The 21,733-nt window shown below is 34.9% G+C and overlaps 1 long non-coding RNA gene across 1 annotated transcript in view; it reads left to right on the top strand.

Annotated features, from left to right (window-relative positions):
* The window catches only part of LOC119512710, a 231,868-nt gene that overhangs the window by 178,166 nt on the left and 31,969 nt on the right, over positions 1-21,733 (top strand). The window contains exon 6 of the long non-coding RNA XR_005212444.1: positions 8,437-8,527. This is a non-coding gene — a long non-coding RNA (uncharacterized LOC119512710). The remainder of the gene's footprint in view (positions 1-8,436; positions 8,528-21,733) is intronic.

The following is a 21,733-nucleotide window of genomic DNA, read 5'->3' as shown; positions in this document are numbered from 1 at the left end:
TTAAAAGATTTGCCCAGATTACCCATAACTTGTAAATTGGTACAACGTGACAGGATACTTATGAAGTTGGAATGTTTTTTCTTTTTTTTTTCTGAGACCAGTTGAAGCTTCAAAAATAATGAGGTTTTCCAGTGGGGGAATAGATTATAAATCATCAGTCAATGAAAATGATTCATGAAATTATATCAATTTTAATATAAAACAGCATAATTCTTATCTCTTGTGTAGGTGGACTTTTAAGATGTATGAGAAAGTGAATTGCTTATACCATGTAAATGAAAATAATCATTCAGTGTCTAGCACAGTCTTGCAAATCAGGAAAAATATTTAGATTCGTACACAAAGATTTTTTAGTCATTCTTATTCTTCTGGTTTACTCAGAAACACAATGAACTAAACTAATATTATTTTCTGATCAGCTGGCATAAATTAACTCTGCTTCTTGGAACAATTTATTTTGCATGCTTTACCAGTGAGTTAAAATGCTCAATTTTTTCTTCCCAGATGAGGTCCCAGTTCCTTCTACAGGGATAATTTAATCTTGCAAATTATCAAGCCAAAAAAAAAAAAAAAAAAAAAAAAAAAGATGGTTATTCTATTTAAACTCTTATAAATCTAAGATAAATGTATACATGATATTGAGCTTAAGTCATGTCCTTGCATTTACATTATTATTATTTGATATTAGGAATGGTTTGGCTGCAAGTAATGTAAGATATTACTAATATGGCTTAAGCAAAACAGAGGCTTATTTTTCTCATGTAATAAAGCACTTAGAGTCAGGCAGACAGCTGATGGCACTGGTTCTGTTATTCATCCATGTTGGGGTTGATATCACTATATTTTTCTTGGCCTTTTCCCCATACTCTTGAGGGGAAGAGATGGAGCATTTCTTGACAACGTGTTCACATAAAGGTAAGAAGGAAGGGGGAGATTGAGATGCAAACCATTTATTACTTGTATCAGAAGAGCAAAAGTTTCTCTTAATCTACCTCCACAGCAGAATTTCTTTCACCTTATCAGTAGGAAAGGTATCATGTGATCATGCCTAGCTGTAAGGGTACCAGGGAGGTTTTTGTTGTTGTTGTTTGTTTATTCGTTTTCAATAGTGGTGATGGATTAGGGAAAAGAAGGCTAATCAACAGCATTTTTTTAATGTTGAAATTATCTAGCATTCTAACCATAGGAGGGTGATTCAGTTGATTACTAAAACATACCTGAAAATAACATTTCCCTGTCTACCTCACAGAATCGTGTGTATTTTAAGGAGAATTTCAAGCAACAAAGAGAAGAATCAAAATAATTCTCTTGTTGAAACTTTTAAAATATAAAACCTCACATTAACAATTTAGACTCAGTTGTGATGACTGAGTTTAAGTATTATAAACCTTGATGATGTAAAAATAATATCATGAGAAGAAAAGACTAGAAGGAGACAAAAGTGAAAATAAGAAACTTTTTACATGTTTCTAAAAAAAAGTCAATCCTTTCTAAATCTGAAGATTGTTATTCTAAAAGCATAACTTCAAACTACTAGTATTTTAACAATATTTTATTTTTATTTTTGGGAGTATAGTTTATAATTAGCAACAATGAAATAAAAGAAATATTTATTTAGAATATGGAAAATTCTCCAGTCTGTCCATTAATTTAAAAAAATTTAATTATAGAAAGTGTAGGTTTATAAAAAAAAAAAAGTAGAAGTACAGCATTCCCATATACCCCCCCATTGTTAACATTTTGCATTAGTGTGGTATCCTTTTTCCAGTTGATGAAAGAATATTAAAATTGTAATATTAACTATAGCCCATAATTTACATTAGACTGTATTTTCCCCTCATACCACTCTATTATTAACACCTGGCATTAGTGTGGTACATTTGTTATAATTCATGAAAAACATAATTGTACTATTATCATTTACAGTAGGGTTCATTGTGATGTGCAACCCTGTTTTATCTTTCAATTTTTATTTTAGTAACATATATATGACCTGAAATTTCCCCTTTTAGCTACATTCACATATATAATTCAGTGCTATTCATTACACTCAAAATATTGTGGTACCATCACCTCATCTATTTCCAAAACTTTACAATCAACCTAAATAGAAATTCTGTACAAATTAAGCATTAACTCCCCATTCCCTACCCCCAACCTAGGCCCTGGAACCTATCGTCTAGGTTCTAACTCTATGAGTTTGCTTATTCTAATTTTTTGATATCAGTGAGATCATACAATATTTGTCCTTTTGTTTATGAATTATTTAACTTAGCATAATGTCTTCAGTGCTTATCCTTGTTGTCACATGAATCAGGACTTCATTCCTTTTTACTGCTGAATAATATTCCATTGTATATATATACCGCACTTTGTTTATCCATTCATCACTTGGGTTGCTTCCATCTTTTTGCTGTTGTGGACACTTGGGTTGCTTCCATCTTTTTGCTAATGTGAATAATGCTACTATGAACATCAGTGTGAAAATATCTGTTTGAATACCTGCTTAGTAGAGAGATTGCTGGGTCACATGGTACATATATATTTAACTTTCGGAGGAACTGCCAAACTGTCTTCCACAGTGGCTGTACCATTTTACATTCCCACCAGCAATGAATGAGTGTTCCTATTTCTCTGCATCCTCTCCAGCACTTGTAATTTTGTTTCTTTTTTTTTTTTGAATAGTAGCCATTCTAGTGGGTGTGAAACAGTATCTCGTTGTTTTGACACTTGCATTTTCCTAATAGCTAGTGATGTTAAACATCTTTTCATGTGCTTTTAACAATTTGTATATCCTCTTTGGAGAAATGTCTGTTCAAATCTATGATCATTTTTTAATTTGTCTTTTTATTGTTGAGTTATAGGATTTATTTATATATTCTGGATATTGAACCCTTATTGGATATGTGGTTTTGTGATAAAGTCCTGTGATGCAAAAAGTTTTACAGTTTGATGTGATCCCATTTATCTACATTTTTATTCTGTTGCTTGTGCTTTGGGTGTAAAACCTAAGAAACCATCGCCAAACATAAGTTCCTGAAGATGCTTCCCCACATTTTCTTCTGGAAGTTTTGTAGTCCTGGTTCTTATATTTAGGATTCTGATCCATTTTGAGTTAATTTTTGTATAAGCTGAGAGATCGGGGTCCTCTTTCATTCTTTGGAAGATCATTTTTGAAGAGACTATTCTTTCCCAATGGAGTGGACTTGGTAGCCTTGTCAAAAATCAATTGGTCATAAAGTAATTTGGGCAGAGAATAAAAATTATATATGCAGGGCCCCCCTGAGGAGCTGAGGGAGGATGTGGAGATGTTGGACTTCCTCACCTGGATTGTTGCTGATGTTCTCACAAACATTGAGGACTGACGGTTTGATATGCTGAGCCCTCTCTCTTGGGCTTGCCCTTATGAAGCTTGTTACTACAAAGGAGAGACTAAACCTGCTTATAATTGTGCCTAAGAGTCTCCCCCCAGTACCTCTTTGTTGCTCAGATGTGGCCCTCTCTCTCTAGCTAGGCCAACGCAGCAGGTGAATTCACTGCCCTCCCCCCTATGTGGGACCTTACTCCTAGGGGTGTAAATCTCCTGGCAATGCAGGATATGACTTCCAGGGATGAATCTGGACCCAGCATTGTGGGATTGAGAACATCTTCCTCTTGACCAAAAGGGGGATGCAAAATGAAACGAAATAAAGTTTCAGTGGCTGAGAGATTTCAAATGGAGTTGAGAGGTCACTCTGGTGGGCATTCTTACACACTATATAGATAACCTTTTTTAGGTTTTAATGTATTGGAATAGCTAAAAGTAAATACCTGAAACTATCAAACTCCAACCCAGTAGCCTTGACTGTTTAAGATGATTATATAACTATGTAGCTCACAAGGAGTGACAGCGTGGTTGCGAAAACCTTGTGCCTCGCACTCCCTTTATCCAGTGTATGGATGGATGAGTGGAAAAATGGGGACAAAAACTAAATGAAAAATAGGGTGGGATGAGGGGGATGATTTGGGTGTTCTTTTTTACTTTTATTTTTTATTCTTCTTTCTGGCATAAGGAAAATGTTCAAAAATAGATTGGGGTGATGAATGCACAACTATATGATGGTACTATGAACAGGTGATTGTATACCATGGATGATTGTATGCTACATGAATATATCTCAATAAAACTGAATTTAATTAAAAAATCAATTGGTCATAGATGTGAGGATATATTTCTGAACACTCAATTTGATTTCATTGATCGGTGTATCTATCCTTGTGCAAGTACCATGATGATTTGACCATGTAGCTTTGTAATAAGCTGTAAAATCAGCAAGTGTGAGTCCTCCAACTTTGTTCTTATTTTTCAAGATTTTTTGGCTATTCAGGGCCCATTACCCTTCCAAATAAATTTGATAATTGGTTTTTCCATTTCTGCAATGTAGGCTGTTAGAATTGTGATTGGGATTGTATTGAATGTATAAATCATTTTTGGGTAGAATTGACATCTTAATAATATTTAGTCTTCCAGTCCATGAGCATGGAATGTCCTCCCATTTATTTAGAACTTCTATGGTTTTTTAGCAGTTTTCTAGTTTTAAGAGTATAAGTCCTTTACATCCTTGGTTAAATTTATTTCTAGATATTTGATTCTTTTGGTTGCTATTGTAAATGGAATTTCTTTTTTATTTCTTCTTCAGGTTGTTCATTATTAGTGTATATAAACACTACTAATATTTGGGTGTTTGATCTTGTAACCCACCATTTTGCTGATTAGCTCTAGTAGCTTTGTTCTAGATTTTTTGGGATTTTATACGTATAGAATCATGCCATCTGCAGATAAGGAAAGTTTTACTTCTTCCTTTCCAATTTGCATGACTTTTATTTCTTTTTCTTGCCTAACAACCTCGGCTAAAACTTCCAGTACAATGTCAAATAACAGTGGTGACAAGGGCATCCTCGTCTTCTTCTAGATCTTAGAGAGAAAGCTTTCAATCTTGAGTATGATGTTAGCTGTGGGTTTTTCATATATACCCTTTATCATATTGAGAAAGTTTCCTTCTAGTCCTATTTTTTAAGTTTTTTTTTTAGTTTTTTAGTTTTTTTTTTTTTTAACCAAGAAAGGATGCTGGATTTTGTCAAATGCTCTTTCTATGCCAAGTGAGATGACTGGTCTTTTCCCTTTGTTTTGTTAATGTGTCAAATTAAATTTAATGGATATGCAGTACAATTTTTATGATTAATTTTTGTGGTTGCACTTTTTGTGCAATTGTTTCACCTCCAGGAGAAAGCTTCCTTTCCTCTGTTTCTTCTCCAGGTATCTTGATATGTTCTGTTTGTTTTTGTGCAGAATTTTTTCCCCAGCTCCTATGATTTGTTTAAATTCTCCATTTAGTGCCCCATTTTCCTTACCTTTGCAATTCTGGGAACTATTCTGTCTTTTTTTATTACTGTGAGGCTTTTCTTCTTCTGGTTTCTTTCCTGCTAGGGTATCAGACCCTGGGGACTCAGATGGGGTCAATCCAGAAAAGTCCATTTTGCATTTAGTTGGTCCAGTCAACAGAAATGGATTGAGTGTGTGCACTACTAGCCGACAGTTCTGCTGTGGTTTCTCTCTCCTTCTCTTTTGTTCCGTGGGACCTTTCGTATGCAGCATGCCTCAGCAGCTTGTGTTCTGCCGCAGGTCTCTACAGGCTTGGGTCCCTGTGCCTGGGTGGGTGTGGGGTTCTAACTTGCCTCTGTAAGTGGTTCTGTAGTCTTCATCTGCAGCAGGAGGGACCTGGGCTGTGCTGACTCTGTGCGACAACCAAGCTGCTTGGGACTGAGTGAGGGGAGGATCTGGACTGGTGGCTCCAGGAAGAAAATTTCTTATTTGATCTTGGGAGATTATTTTTCTTTTTCTTTGATTCAGCATATATGGAGACTGTCTCCAGTCTCTATCATCCTCCTGAGTTCCAAGCAACTGGAATTTGTCCTTTTATTAGCCAATTCTGAGGGAAGACTTTTCCAGGGGATGTCTTAGGTCGCCATGTTGATGACGTTACCTTGTGCATTAAATTTTAATATGACTAATTAAATGGGTTCTTATTAAAAGAGCACATAGGGCATCATCTCATCTTTATAAAACTATTTCTATCTAATTGTATATATCAGCTATACTTGTGTTTATATACATATGCATATACATACACATGCATATATATAAAAATACACACATGTACCTTTTTAGTGGAAAGCAGAATAATGGTCCTTCCAAAGCTGTCCACACCCTTATCCCCAGAACCTGTGACTATGTTATATGACATGGCAAAGAGGAACGAAGGTTTCAGATGGAATTAAGGCTGCTAAACAGCTGACCTGAATATAGGGAGATTATTCTGGACTATTTACCTGGGCTCAGTGCAGTAACAGGAGTTCTTAACAGTGTAAGACAGAGGCATAAGGTCAGAGTGCTGTGATGTGAGGTGGTCTCAGCCAATCCCTGCTGGCTTTAAAGATGGAGGAGGGGCCACAAGTAAAGGAATGTGGGCCAACTCTTGAAGCTGGAAAGGACAAAGAAGAGCTTCTTTTCGGGAGGCTCGAGAAAGAAGGCCAATACCTTGATTTTAGTCGAGTGGAACTTGTAACCTACAGAAATATAAGATCATAAATTTATGTTGTTTTAAGCTACTGAATTTTTGGTAACTTGTTGCAGCAGAAATAGGAAATAAATATGCCTTTCAGTCTTTTTATAATGAACACATAAGAATGATATTCAATTAAAATGAAGGATGGATGGTTTAGAGTGGCATGATTCAGGCAATTTTAATTATAATTTTTGAACTTTTGCATGATTTTTTTTAAATTAACACATTATGCTTCTATTAGGAAGTTGCTAAGTCATACACAAAATATATACATTTCTTTGAGAATCCTTGTAGTAAAGATACTTGTTTTAGTTTTTTCAATCTAGAGCTTTCCAAATATATTTGAATGTAATGTGAAAGAGAAGACCAAATTCTTTACATTGTATTAGAAACTAGTGATTCAAGAAACATGTCTAAATTATGTCTAATTTATATCCAGTACTATTCAGGTAGTAATGTCTTATTCATTCTTGAGTACTCAGAAGTTTAGGTAGGTGTGATCCAGATTTGCAGCACAATTATCAGAGTCAGATACATTCACTGTACTTGGTAGTAGAACCACATACCACAAGCTTGAGTGTGTGTGTGTCTGATTTAAGCTTAGGTAATTTATGCTCCTAAAGTTATCAATAACAAGAGAGTAAAGCCTTATGACATCTAGCTAATGGTCAGACTTTATGGTAGTTAAATAAATAGAGCCTAATAAGTGACTTTGTCAATTTTATTCACTTCTGTGAAGATTAGCTAAATTTTACCCTCTAGTGAAAATCCAGAAGATAATCCATACTACAGGAAGTTTCCATGGTTTCCTTAATTGTCTTCCCTTCAAATTCTCCAGCCGGCCTTTAGAATCCATGCTGCTTTAGAAACAGATAGACGCGGTTCTATTCTGAAAAACACACGCATCTACAAGGGAAGAGAAGGAGTTTTTCCTTGAGGGTGGTGGTATGGGTTGGTACCACCATCTTTTAACACCTAGATCAGGGGCACAAATTTACAATCTTATTTAAGAAACTGAATCAACAATCGTAAAAGTTGGTATTAATACTCCAATATCATTTTTTCACTCCTTAGAAATATATTTAAAGTCCATATAGAGATGGAAAGAAAGGGGATATGTATTTGACAAAGAATTTATCTTGCCCTGGGTGTGGGGGTAGGGGATAGTTATACCAGTCTAAAACCAAAACGTTTATCCCATACTACTTGCACCTAAGAAAGGATGATAGTGACTTTGTTGATTGAATTCTGAAGATTTTTGTTATAACAAATAATTATTGAAAATTTCAAATTCTCTTATTTTCCTTGATGTCAGAAAAATTGTTTACATTCTCTCTGTTCTCGATCTCCATCTTCCTTCCTTTTCTCTCTTTTAAACATTTTAACTTTATATTTTTAGTGTTGTTGAAGTTAACTAGACACTAATAATGAGAGATTTATATTTTGGGGAATACTAAAAAAATAACGTATTTATAATAAGCACTTACGAAAATACTTTCCCTTGTGGAACCTGTCTTTCTTTTCTTTCTTTGGTTCTGATTCAGTCTCTGAATGGACTGTGATTTCCTATTACAGGCTAGGAATGTCTTGATCCTTACAAGTGAATAGTATTTTTTATGTTCTTTTGGCAAAATGAGTATTCAATAAATGCTATTCCCACTTTCCTTGGGTGCTTTAATTGAATAGTTGACTTGCCATCATAATTTTCAAAGTATAAGAAGATACTCCAACTTGGATGAAAAACATATTTAGAGACTTAGAAAAAAATATAATGTGTAGAGCTAAAGGGCTTGATTTTCTGAGCTGGCAAAACATGTTTTTTACATTTCAGAGTTGAAGTAAAGACGAATCAATATCCCCATGGTGTCATCACTGGGTTGAAAAATCAAGTGATTTCAGCCTTCAAATCCCCTTTTAACACAGTAAGTTTTATGGTTTTGTTTTTTTTTTTTTAACTTTTTAAAGTTTTTTTTTTTTTTTTTTAATGTTGGTTGGTAGATTCGTCAATGTTTAAATGGTCATTCATCATTTACCTGAAAAGGTATTACCTGAAATTCATTTTTACAGTTGCAGGCAAACAGAAATAATCATTTTCAAGGACCTAAAGCTGTTTCTTGAACAATGTCATCATTTTATCCTTATTTTACTTACTATTTACTTATACTTACATTGGAGCCAGCTTTCAAGAGCTGCACCTTGCTAGTTCTGGCTGTAAATAGTTTCTGCCAATTCACCTGCTACATCAAGTGAACAGAGTAACTTTGACTTTCCAGAAATCAAAGTTATCTTTCAGACAGATTCAAAGAGCCAGATCAGAGGCACAAAGTCAGCCATAGCAGTGACATCTTCCATCATGGACCTAGTTGTATTAATGCCAGCAAGTTAGGTGGCTGCAAAAGTGTCTCAACAGGGAGTCACTGCACTTGCTGTAAGAGTGGTCCTAGTCTTTTCAGACCTTTCAAGAATTATCATCCCAAATGTAAGAACTTAATTTTTGCAATCATCTGCCATCTTCTCTATTAACAAAATGAAATAATCTATTGGGGTGTAGAAAAGTTTAATGGTATATCTGCTAACTGGACAATGGTCTTCTGATAAGAGCAAATACATGAAAAGTTTTAGTAGAGGTAGCTTGGTGATTTAGAAAGAGTGGGAATGCTCTAGGGTCACCTAGGCCTGGGTTCTAGTCGTCCCTCTGCTATTTATTAACACAGGCAATTTACTGAGCCTCTTCTGGCCATATTTTTCTCATGGTCATAATAACAATATCTATCTCAGAGAGGAATTGGGAGTGTTAAAATATACTAAAGTCCTGCTAAACTAGCTGATATGCCATAGGAGTTCAATAAATGTTAATTCATTCCTGGTGAATCACTTTCAGATTCAATAATTCTCTTTGACTGGGTCAGAGCAACCTGCCTTACTATCGACATCCCTGGAATTTAATCCTGGGCTAAACTTAACTCAGACCTACACTGAACCAGGTGGGAAATGTGTAACATGCCTAGTTTTAGCTCAAACCTCCATTTTTCCTTCCCTCTTCTAGGAACACCAGTTCGGTGCTAACTGTGTGTCAAGTACCATGCTGGGCCCTTATATACTTCATCTTCTTTAGTCATGATAACTGAAATGAGGTAGTGGTTATTATTCCCAATTATAGTGGTGAGAACTGAAATTCTGCGAAATTAACTGGCTTGAAGTTGTACAGCTCATCTCCATGTCTCATCCCATGTTACCAGCCTGCCTCTCTCTAAGTTTGGTGATTGATATTAGGCAGGTTTTGGGGTTATGGTTTCCACAAATCAGCCTGATGTTTGCTATGACATACTAACACATAAACAAAAGGTAGAGCTCTCAGATTTCTCTGTAGTCGGTGGGTATTGTCACCACAAACAATGCTGAGATGCTCTCGGCTTGTTAGCTCATCGCACTGCACTGGGTGCCAGAGATCCGGTGGATCACTTATCAGAAGATCCATAGGGAGAAGGTGGGAGACAGAGCTGGAGCAATGCACGAGGACTAAGCTGAAAGTTGCCTGCTGTGAAAAGCTAAGAATGTGGACTTAATTCTTAGTGGTTTCTCTCCCCTCTCTTGCATCAGTATTGGCCGGTTTTTCACCATCTTGTTTAGGTTTGCAAGAAATACGAAGAGAACAGCACTCCAAGTGCACATCATACATTAAAGCTTCTGTCCAAAATCCTGATCTGCTCACCCTCTCCAATCAGCAGAGGAAGACAGCGTACAGAACTTCGGGAGTCCTCACATTCCTTTTCCTTGAAGTCTAGAACTGGATCAGCAGTCTTTTTTCCCAGGGCATCTCTGCACCACGCAAAGTACTCCAAATCCATTGTTTTAAACCAAGGAGAGAGAGAAAGTGAGGAGACGGTTACATTTGGATATTTTTATCCCTTTCACTTTTCTCTCCTCAAACAGTGTGACCTACATGAAATTTCACAAAAGAGTGGGTCAAGAAGAAAGGTCTATCAGAAATTGTGACTTGGGTAAGAGCTTACAGAGAATGAGGTGTTATAGAAAGTTCCTTTACTTGTCAGTTAGGAAGAAGTCATATAGGAGGAGCTGTGGAGGGAAAGAATGGTACATTGGCAAATAGACACCATTCTTTCCAAGAAGATTGGGGAATTTAAGAGAAACAGAAGAAATTATCACAGGAATGTTATTAATGAATAGGTATATCCACACAATATAACCTGCCTGTTAGGATGGAGTTAGCGCCCCAAAGGAGAGTGCATGGTTTAATTTAAATAGTTACTTCTTTTTAATATTTTAAAAATTCTAATCAAAAACATAGGACTTTAAATACAACCCAAAATCTGTAGATTAGAGTCTTACAAATCTAACATGATGAATTTATGAACTATTTGAGGAAGAATCAGTCAAACTTGTTTTTTTGTCATTATGAAGCTAAAATAACTGGCTTAGCTAATTATTTGCCAAGTAGTTGTGTTGATATTTGTCAAGAATTTTCTTTTAGCTATATTTCTCTAAATTTATGAGCTTAACTTTGGTAAATTTTATACTTCACTTTAATAAGTTGATGTTAAGAATATAATTTAAATATTCTATTTTTTATCATTGCTTTCCAACATTTACTTTTTTCCTTCTAGATTACAGCACAGAGCTGTTGATATTACTCTGTGATGATTTCGAAGAAATTTTTTTTTCTAAACACCCTTATCACAAGGTAAATTGATCAATTTCTAATGAATAAATTCTGGGAGAAAAACATTGGCACTCTTATACCTCAATTCAGAGTATTTAGTTCTCTCATCCTTAACTATAGCCCTCTGTCATTCTAGGTTTATGCAGTCATGTTTAACAATGAAAAATTATTATATTTTTTGTGCAGTGTTGATCACCTTTGTGTCATCTGATACCTAGTGTGTTTAGTTTGTTATGCTGTTGCAAGTGGGAGAGAAACAACATCATAAACATGTCTAATCATGTCATTGAAGCTTGGAATAATTGGAGTGTGATGATGGAGCAGGGAGAAAGGAGGGGATAGAAATTGAGGAAGAGGGTCTCAGCCTGAATTTTCCAAATTGGCTATTTATCTGGTTAATTCTTCATCTTTCCTCATCACCAAGTCTGAATTGAGAAAATCTTCCTAATGATAATAAACTATGTCAAGAACAGATGGCTGATTTGATGTGATGAAAATAGCTGTGTCAATTGAGGGTATTTTTTCCTTACCCGTTTTGCTTTTCATCACTCTGGATTGGTGGTTCATGTATTTTTTTCTTTTACAGAATCTACCCTCAGCCCAATATAATGTGGTGAATCTCTCTCCAAAAACACAGTTTGGGTCATTTTCTCTGAAAGAAAGAATGGAGAAATAGCTTTTTGAAAAAAAGCAATTATCACCTTTCCTGCCTTTTCAGCTTTAGTTAAGTTACTTTTGGAAGGATCAGTTTACAACAAATGTTTAGTGTCAGGAATTTTGCAGTTTCATAGGCCCTGACAGCTTGGCATGAAAAGAGGTGGCATTATGTCAATTGTAAATGAGTATGCTATTTACATACTAATTAAACTTCGCACTAGTGGGGTGGAAGAATGTCATTTGAGCACCCCAGTTATTCGGTTATAGCATTGTTGTATATTTAAGCAGTCTATTGTTTGTCATGTCACAGCCTCATCCCCTAAATGTCATTTCATAACCTTATGTCACTTAAAAAATATTACCCAACTGCTAGACAAATCAAACAGAATCAGTATATATAAACGCAAGGAGGGATGTTTTTCCAAATTCACCTTGCTTCATAATAGCATCTAGTTTGAGGATGATGATGATGATGATGATGATATGATGATTTTGATGGTAACAAGTGCCCTTTGCAATTGCTTACTATATGCCAGACATTTTGCTAAGCAATTTTTGCATTGTAATTCACCTAATCTTCAAAATAAGGTGGGAATAATTGTTACACCCTTTTCACACATGAGGAAATTGAGGTTGCTCAATTAGCAAGCAAGCAAGTCAAGACTCCAGTGTTGTACGCTTATCTGCCATGCTATGCTGCCTTCTGCTCGCTGTCACTCATTCACAGTGTCCCTCTGTTGGTCAGATGTGGCCACGGTTACTGAAACTATAACAAGAATAGAAGTTTCACTTATCATCTCAATCTATTTACTGAGAAAAGAAAATTATAACCACTAAAATACATATGCACATTACACAGTGTTTTGTTCGTTATTTACAGCAGAGATAAGTATATCCCTAATACATTACATACGTATTTCCCGGTGCCTTTCAGTTGCATTGCAGCCTATTTTGTACCAACGCAGGCTGCCCCAGAATGTTGGTGATGCCTCTACATAGAATTCTCATGTATTCTATGAACCTAATTCAAGAAATACTGGTAGTGTCTGTTAGTGTATAAAATAAAGTGATTAATAGCCTATTGAGTTATTTTATGTTCCTGTTTCACGTCTTACAGAAGGTGGCTTATGGGATTTGGCTAAAGACATTTTTTTTCCTCACCATATAATGAGCAGAGTCAACATTAGATCACACCTGTGTGGGAGTTGGTGTAACAAGATTTGGAACAATAAAGAGCAAGATCAGAATTTTTTCCTGGCTGGGCCTGGTGGAATAAGCCCACTGTCCATGTGGCTGTTCTTACCCCACTGCTGAGAGCGCAGAGTCGGCGTTTCTTGGCATTGCCAACAGAATGCTGGCGGGTCTGGGCTTCTTTCTTCTTTAAAAATGACAGAAATGGAAAGGCTAGATATTCAACATTGAAATAACTTGCCAAGAGATGGTTGAGCATATGATCCTTTATAGTTTCTTCCTCACTATTTTTAATAATCTTCAAGGTTGAAATAATTCCATGGCAGGACCAAAAATACAGGGGAAGAAAAGAAAGAAAATATACTTTAACTCTCCATAACACTAACCACCATACCACATTTCATGAATGTGACATAGTTTTGCTCTGCAACCTTTGTCAGAGAAAAAAAAAAAAAAGACCTAAATTTTAAGCTGATAACTCGAAAGGTTCCAGAGATATCAACTTGTGAAAAGTCACAATTTTGCATTGTGCTGAAAAGCCACCTTACAATACAGGGACTACCATCACTCTTTAATATCCAGCGGAGTCCCCCGCTGTGCTTTGTCAGTCAGTAGCAACATCCAAGTCTTCCTGTAAAAGTAATTCACACTTTTTTCACAACACTGTTGCTTTAATTACCACTGAACTCTGAGGATGCTCAGGCAGGCCTGGCAGGACCAAGGGAGGGTCAGAGCTACAAAAGAAGCAAATAGCTTTTTTCCCTCCTTACTTTATGATTAACAAACCATCTTTGATGGAAATGTTCCTAGTTCTGAGGCCTAGACTTAACTCTGGGACCCCTGGCCGTATTCATTAGCATGAGGTCCACAGATGCCATTCTCAGAGAGAGACAGAGCAGTAGTACCTACAGTCCTAATTAGAAATGAGAGATTGGGGCAAAGAATGAACTTAGCTATTCAGAACTGCAAAACAATGATTGCATTTCTTGTATAGCTTTCATTTTCTCCAAATGAACATAAATTTGTAAATTTCATACCCCATAGTCATGCTGGATAAACATCAATTTATCTACTTATTTACTGTAGACTTTTTTTTTTAGGATTAGTTGACGTAATAAATCATGTACCAAAGGAAACAACAGTCCAAAATCTACACCAGTGCATAAAAGTGATATGAAGAGCCTCTGCTCTGTAAATAATATGACAGCAATATGATAGGCATAACATCTTACCTAAAAAGGCAACTTTCGTTCTGTATCACAAAATATTTCTCCAATTAAACTGTCCCTGTGAAACTAACTTCCACCATCTCCTCTGCAAAAAATATGAGGGTGCCTATCAGTAACTTCATACATACTTTTAGGAAATCAATAAATAGGTCTGTGACTTTAGGTAAATGACCTAAAGGATCGCTAACTTTGTCTTGGCTCTAAAATTCCACTTTTAAAAATTTTTAAGTAATACTACAGGCTTATCTATGCATTGTCAAATAACTAGTGCTATTGTTCTTTATCGTTTACTGATTCATGATCTGCTTGGCCACAGATGGTTCAGGTTTTAACTGGGAAGTGTGGTCCTGTGATAAATTAATTAGTATAGGTGAAATAATCATTAGATCCTATTGCAAGCCAATTGACTCATATTCAAAGCCTCCTATAATTTGGACTTACCTACTCCTGTCTATGTATATTCTATAGCCCAGTGGTTCCAAAATCAGATTGATCATCAAGATTTTCTTTGGGATTAAAAAAAAAATACAGATTCTAAGACCCAGATTTAATAAATCAGAGGATCTTGGCTATGCGGTATAGAATCTGTAGCTATGAAAGTATTCTTGGAGTTTTTAATGATGTTCTAGGTTAGGATAATTTCTTGAATCAAACGCTTCTGCCTATTTCTTTACTCCTATTTCTGCCTATTCCTTTCTCTCCAGCATGTTCTGTAGAAATACTATTCATCTTTCAAGTCCAAGTTCTCTAATACCACACACCCCATAAAGCTCTTACTGATTTCTTAACTTGGAAGTCTTCCCTGCACTTGCAAAATACTTGATAGTTCTTATTACATTCCCCAGCATTTAAACCTTCTATGTCAAATTATCATTATCCACATTTTCTCCTTAAGTCTTATTAAAATATAAGCTTCTTCAGGGCATAGGTTATAACATTCTTCTTTAAATCCACAATGTGTAAAATATGTACACTCTAAGTGTCTGTGGAATGCATGCCTCAATAATTTTATCTTGCATGTAAGACTGTAAGGGAAGTTGAAAAGACAAAATTCATGTGTATGTATTCATTTATTTGATACAAACACTGTGTGGAAGACTAAATTTTCCTTTTGGACTCCTTTGCTGTGGCCACCATTGATCTTTCTGTAATTATAGATTCATTTACATTTTCTAGAATTTTATATAAATTGAAATCATGCATTATATACTCTCTCTTTTTTGGTCTTCTTTCAGCATAATTATTTTGAATCTCATTTGATTATTGCATTTATCAGTAGTTACAAATGCAGCTGCTGCTATAAACTTCATGCACAAATCTTTGTATGGGCATATGATTTGACTTAAGTAAATAACTAGGAATTGATTGGCTGGATTATATGGTAGAGTATATGCTTAACTTTTTAAGAAACTGCCAAACTGTTTCCAAGTGGTTGTACCATTTTATATTCCCATGAATAGTATGAGAGTCCCAGTTTCTCCGAATCCTTATCAACTTTTGGTGTTGTCAGTCATTTGATCTTTGACAATAATAGAAATGAGCAATATCATGGATTTACTTTGCATTTACCTAATAATTTAGAGGATTGAGCATTTGCATCTTTTTCTATACTACTTTGTCATCTATGTATTTTCTTTGGTAAAATATCTGTTTAAATCTTTTGGCCATTTTTGAATTGAGACATTTGTTTCTTATTATCTATTTTGAAGGCTCTTTATATGGTCTGGACACAAGTCTTTTATCAGATACATGATTTACAAAAATTTTCTTCAACTCTATGGTTTGTCTTTTACTTCTTTTTAGTGACTTCTAAGAACAGAAGTTCTTAATTTTGATGAAGCTCATTTTTTTCATATACATTTCCAATCATTTCAATACCATTTTAAAATAGGCTATACTTTCTGTGCAGAATTGCCTTTGCATCATTGTTGAAAATCCTCCGTATGTTTGAAACTATTTTCTGGATTATTTTCGGACTGTGTTGATTCTATCAATTTATGTGGGGAGAACTGATATCTTGACAATATTTAGTCTTCTGCTCCATGAACACAGTATGCCTCTCTATATATTTACATCTTCCTTAATTGTTCTCAGAAATGCTTTGTAGTTTTCAGATTACAGGTCTTGCATATATTTTATTAGATTAACCCCTAAGAATTTCATATTTCTGATTCTATTGTAGTTGGCTTTGAAATTTCAATTTCTGATTGATCATTGCTAATATATAGAAATACAATTGACTTTTATATATTGATCTTGTATCCTACAACCTTGTTCAATTCACTTAATAGTTCTAGTAGCTATTTTATAGCTTGCGTAGGATTTTCTAACATAGATGATCGTGTTTTCTGAGAATAAGAAGTGTTTTACTTCTTCATTTCCAATCTGGATGCCTTTTATTCTTTTTATTTTACTTACTGCAATGACTAGACCCTCTATTAGAGTATTGAATACAAGTGGTAAGAGTGGACAAATTCGCTTTTCCCTGGTCTTAGGAGGAAGCATTCATTCATCCACCTTTAACTATAGGCTTTCTGAAAATGCCCTTTATCAGGTTCAAAAAGATCCTTCTATTCCTAGTTTGTTCACTTAAAAAAAAAAATCCAAAGTGGATGCTGGACATTTTAAATGCCCTGTCTGCATCTATTGAGGTGATCATGTGATTTTTGCTTTTTTGTCTGTTAATACAGTGAATTACAGTGAATGGTTTTTGAATGTTAAACCAAATTTGCATTCCTGGGATAGATCCTATTTGGTCATAATGTAATCTGCTTTTTATACATGGTTGGATTCCATTTGTTAGAATTTTGTTTCAAAGTTTTACATCTAAGTTCATAAAGTTCTGTAGTTTTTATTTTTGCTTTTCTTGTAATGTATCTGATTTAGGTAACAGGTTAGTGCTGGTGTCATAGACTGAGTTGTGAAATATTCCCCCCTTTTGGATTTTCTGAAAGATTTCATGTAAATTCATAATTGGTAAATTGGTAATCCTTTAATTTTATGTAAAATTCTATAGTGAAACCATCTGGGTCTGGAGTTGTCTTTGTGGGAAGGATTTTAACTACACATTCAATTTTTAATAGATATATGAATATTCAGTTTATCCATTTCTTCTTGGGTAGGCTTTGGTAATTTATGACCTTCAAGGAATTTGTTTATTTCACCCAAGTTGTCAAATTTATAGCAAATTTTGTCATATGCTCCTTTATTTCCTTTTAATATCTGTAGAATCTATGGTAAGTCTCCTCTCTCATTCTTGATATTGGTAATTTATGTTCTTTCCCTTGTTTTTCCTGATCAGTCTTGTTCTATGTTTATCAATTTTATTCACAGGCTTGGAGAACTGTTTTTTGGTTTCATTGTTTTGCTTCTTCAATTTTAATTATTTCTGTCTGATCTTTACTATTTCCTTCATTCTGTTTACTTTGGGATTAATTTGTTCTTCTTTGTCTAGAGTCTTAGTGGGGGAACTGAAGTCATTGTGTGAACTTAGTGTTATAGATGTTTCTCTGTATACTGCTTTAGCTGCATACACAAATTTTGATATGCTATGTTTTGATTTTTATTCCTTTCAAAGTACTTTCTAATTTTCCTTTTGATTTCTTCTTGGATACATGGTGTGCCGGTTTGGATGTATTACGTTCCCCCAAACGCTATGTTCTTTGATGCAGTCTTGTGGGGGCAGACGTATTAGTGTTGATTGGGTGGGAATCTTTTGATTGAGTGTTTCCATGGAGATGTGACTCAATCAACTGTGGGCAAGACCTTTGATTGGATAATTTCCATGGAGGTGTTACCCCACCCATTCAGGATGGGTCTTAAATCACTGGAGCCCTATAAAAGAGCTGACAAACAGAAGGAACTCAGAGCTACTATAGCCAAGAGAGTCATTTTGGAGACGGCCATTGAAAGTAGACTTTTGCTAGTCCAGAATTTGCCTGGAAGAAACTAAGAGAATATCCCCAGATGCCTAGAGAGAAACATCCTGGGAGAAAGCCATCTGGAAACCAGAACCTTGGAGCAAACGCCAACCACGTGCCTGTGCCTTCCCGGCTGACAGAGGTTTTCCAGTTGCCGTAGGTGTTCTTCAGTGAAGGTGCCCTATTGTTGAGGCCTTTGTTTGGACACTTTTACAGCCTTAGAACTATAACTTTGCAACCAAATAAATCCCCTTTATAAAAGCCAATCCATTTCTGGTGTTTTGCAAACGGCAGCATTAGCAAACTGGAACACATGGGTTATATAGAAATGACTTAGCTAGTTCCAAATATTTGGGACTTTTCCGTAACTATTGTTGATTTCTAACTTAATTCCATTGTGGTTAGGCAATGTATTTTGTGTGAGTGGAATTCTTTCAAATTCTTTGACTTGTTTTATGGGCCGAGGTTTGGTTTAAATAATAAATATTCTATGTTTACTTGAAAAGATTATGAATTCTGCTGCTGTTGGGGCAGAATGTTCTAGAAATGTCAATTAGATGGAGATAGTTAATAGTGTTCAAGTCATCTCTAGCTTTCCTGATTTTCTGCTTACTTATTCTTTAATTATTGCATAAGGGATATTGAAATTGCCACCTAAAATTGTGGATTTATCTATTTCTCCTGGCAGTGTTTTCAATATTTGCTTCATATATCCTGAAGGTCTGTCATTAGGTGCATAAATATTTAGGACTTAAGCGTCTTCTTGATTAATTAGCCCCTTTATCATTACAAAATTACTATCTTTATCCCCTGGTTGTATTTCTGGCACTGAAATCTACTTTGCCTAACATTAGTCATTCTGCATTTTCTTTGATTAGTATTAGCATGACATATTATTTTCCATCATTTTTTCTTAACTTATTTGTGTTCGTATATATAAAATATGTTTCTTGTAGGCAGCATATAGTTGGGTTTTGCATTTTTTTAATCCAATATGACAATCTCTGTCTTTTAATTGGGGTCTTTAGACTATTTGTATTTAATGTGATAATGGCTAAGATTGAGTTTAAATCTATCCTCTTGATATTTGCTTGCCATCATTCCTTCTTTCTTTGTTCCTATTTTTTTTTTTTTTTCTTTTTCTTGTTCCTTATGTATTACTTGGGTATTTTAGAATTCCATTTCATGGCTTTTCCTGATTTATTAGCTGTAACTTTGTGGGTGTTTGTGTGTGTGTATTTTAGTGGTTTTCATAATGTTTATGTTATATATTATTAATTTATCACATTTTATCTTCAAGTAATATTTTATCACTCTGTATAGTATAAAATTTTATAAGGATATATGTTTATGTTACCTATTATTTTTGTTTTTAAAGTTATTCCTAAAGATATTTAAATAAAAAGAAATAAATATATTTCCCTACATAGCTAGCTATTATTTATGGTGGACTTCATTCTTTTGTGTAGATCTAGATTTCTACCTGGAATCAATTTTCTTCTGCCTGAAAGATGTCCTCTAACATTTTTTTTTTTAATAGTGCAGATCCGTTGGTGCTGATTTCTTTCAGCTTTGGTATATGTGGAAAGGTCTCTATTTTGCTTTCATTTTTTAAAGATATTTTCCTTGGGTACAAAATTCTAGATTGAGAGTTTTTTTTTTTTCCAGTACTTTAAAGTGTTCCTCCAAATATCTTCTAGCTTACACTCTTTCCAGTAAGTAATCTCTGCCATCCTTACCTTTATTTTTCCTTATGAAATATGTCTTTTTTTCCTCTGACTGCTTTTAAGATTTTGTGATGTTCCTTGGTGTATTTTGCCTTATTTCTTGTGCTTGGGTGAGATTCACTGAGATTCTTGGGTGAGGATTTATATATATTTCATTAAAATTTTAGCCATTACTTACTCAAATATTTTTTCTGTCCCCCCCATTCATGCATTTCTTCTCTTTCAGTGACTCCAATTTACGCGCACGCACGCATGCACGCACACACACACACACACACAGACATATCGGCTATTTGAAGTTGTCTTACAACTCACTGATGTTCTGTTTATTTTGCTTCAGTATTCTCCATCTTTTTTTCATTTTGTGTAGTTTTTATTGCTATTTCTTCAAGTTCACTACTCTTTTTTTCTACAGTGCCTAATCTGCCATTAATCATATCCAGTGTTTTTAGACAGTGTAAATTTCATCTCTAGAAGTTTGTTTAAGGTTTTTTTTTTAATGTCTTCCATGTCTCTATTTAACATGTTAAAAATTTTCTTTAACTTCTTGAACATATACAATATAGTTATAATAACTATGTTGATTCCTTTTGTACTAATTCTATCATCTATGTCATTTCTGGATTTTGTCTTGATTGACTGATTTTTTTTTTTTAACCTCATTATGGGTCATATTTTCTTGCTTCTTTGCATGTCTGGACATTTTTTTAAAAAATCAGATATCAGTCATTGTGAATTTTACCTTGTTGAGTATGGAATATTTTTATTTTCCTCCAAATATTCTTGATATTTGTTCTGCGTTACATTTAAGTTGCTTGGGAACAGTTTGATCCTTTCAATTCTTGCTTTCAAGCTTTGTTAGGTAGCTTTAGAGGAATATATAGTCTAGGACTAATTTGCCCCACTACTGAGACCAGTGTGAATATCAGAGATGGTTCCCTACAGTCATTCCGGGTAATTCTTTATCAAGACATGGGTAATATCCTCGTGTGCATGTACTGACCAGTATTCAGTTGAGAATCAAAGGAGATTTGTGAATCTCTGGAGTTCTCTCTCCCCCTCTCTCTCTCTCTCTCTTTCTCTCTCTCTCCAAACCTCCCCTTTCTGATACTCTGTCCTGTCAACTCAAGCAGCCTTGGCATCTTGGGTTGAGGTGATATGTAATCTAATGCAATTTGTGGAGTGAAATTGCACAGGGAAACTCTCCATTTTGAACAGATTGAGAATTTTCTGACTAAGCAAGTTCTATACCTAGATAAGTAAACTGAGGCAGAAAACTAGCTTCTTGAGTTCATTTTGCTGATGAATTCAGTTTTTAATTAGGACAATATTGCATAGTTAGTTAAAGTGTATGTGTGTGTGTATAGGTAGAGAAATTAAATGGGGTCTCAAATTTTCCTTTGCTTTATGTAATTTGTATCTTCATTTATAAGTTGGTGGATATAGACACTGTGGACTACATGAACAGTTGAAAGATCTTCAACTCCTAAAAACATAAAAAATAAAAATTAGCACCCAAAAGCACAGCCTCTTATTGAAAACCTGATTGTGCCTAATTCAGGGCTTTCATATATTGTGACATGAACAGGACTGCTTAAATCTAAGTAATGCTATGAGCCTAGTGAAGCATCAAAGAGGAACTTCAGTGCCCAAATTAGTTGTAAGGAATATAGGAAGACATTTTCTATACTTCTTTGTGCAATATTGTCTTTAGATTCAGGCA

Source organism: Choloepus didactylus, chromosome 17 (genome assembly GCF_015220235.1).
Source record: "Choloepus didactylus isolate mChoDid1 chromosome 17, mChoDid1.pri, whole genome shotgun sequence".
In the NCBI taxonomy this organism is placed as follows: domain Eukaryota; kingdom Metazoa; phylum Chordata; class Mammalia; order Pilosa; family Megalonychidae; genus Choloepus; species Choloepus didactylus.
The sequence above is the reverse complement of the archived record's forward strand: the minus strand, read 5'-3'. Positions and strand labels throughout refer to the sequence as shown.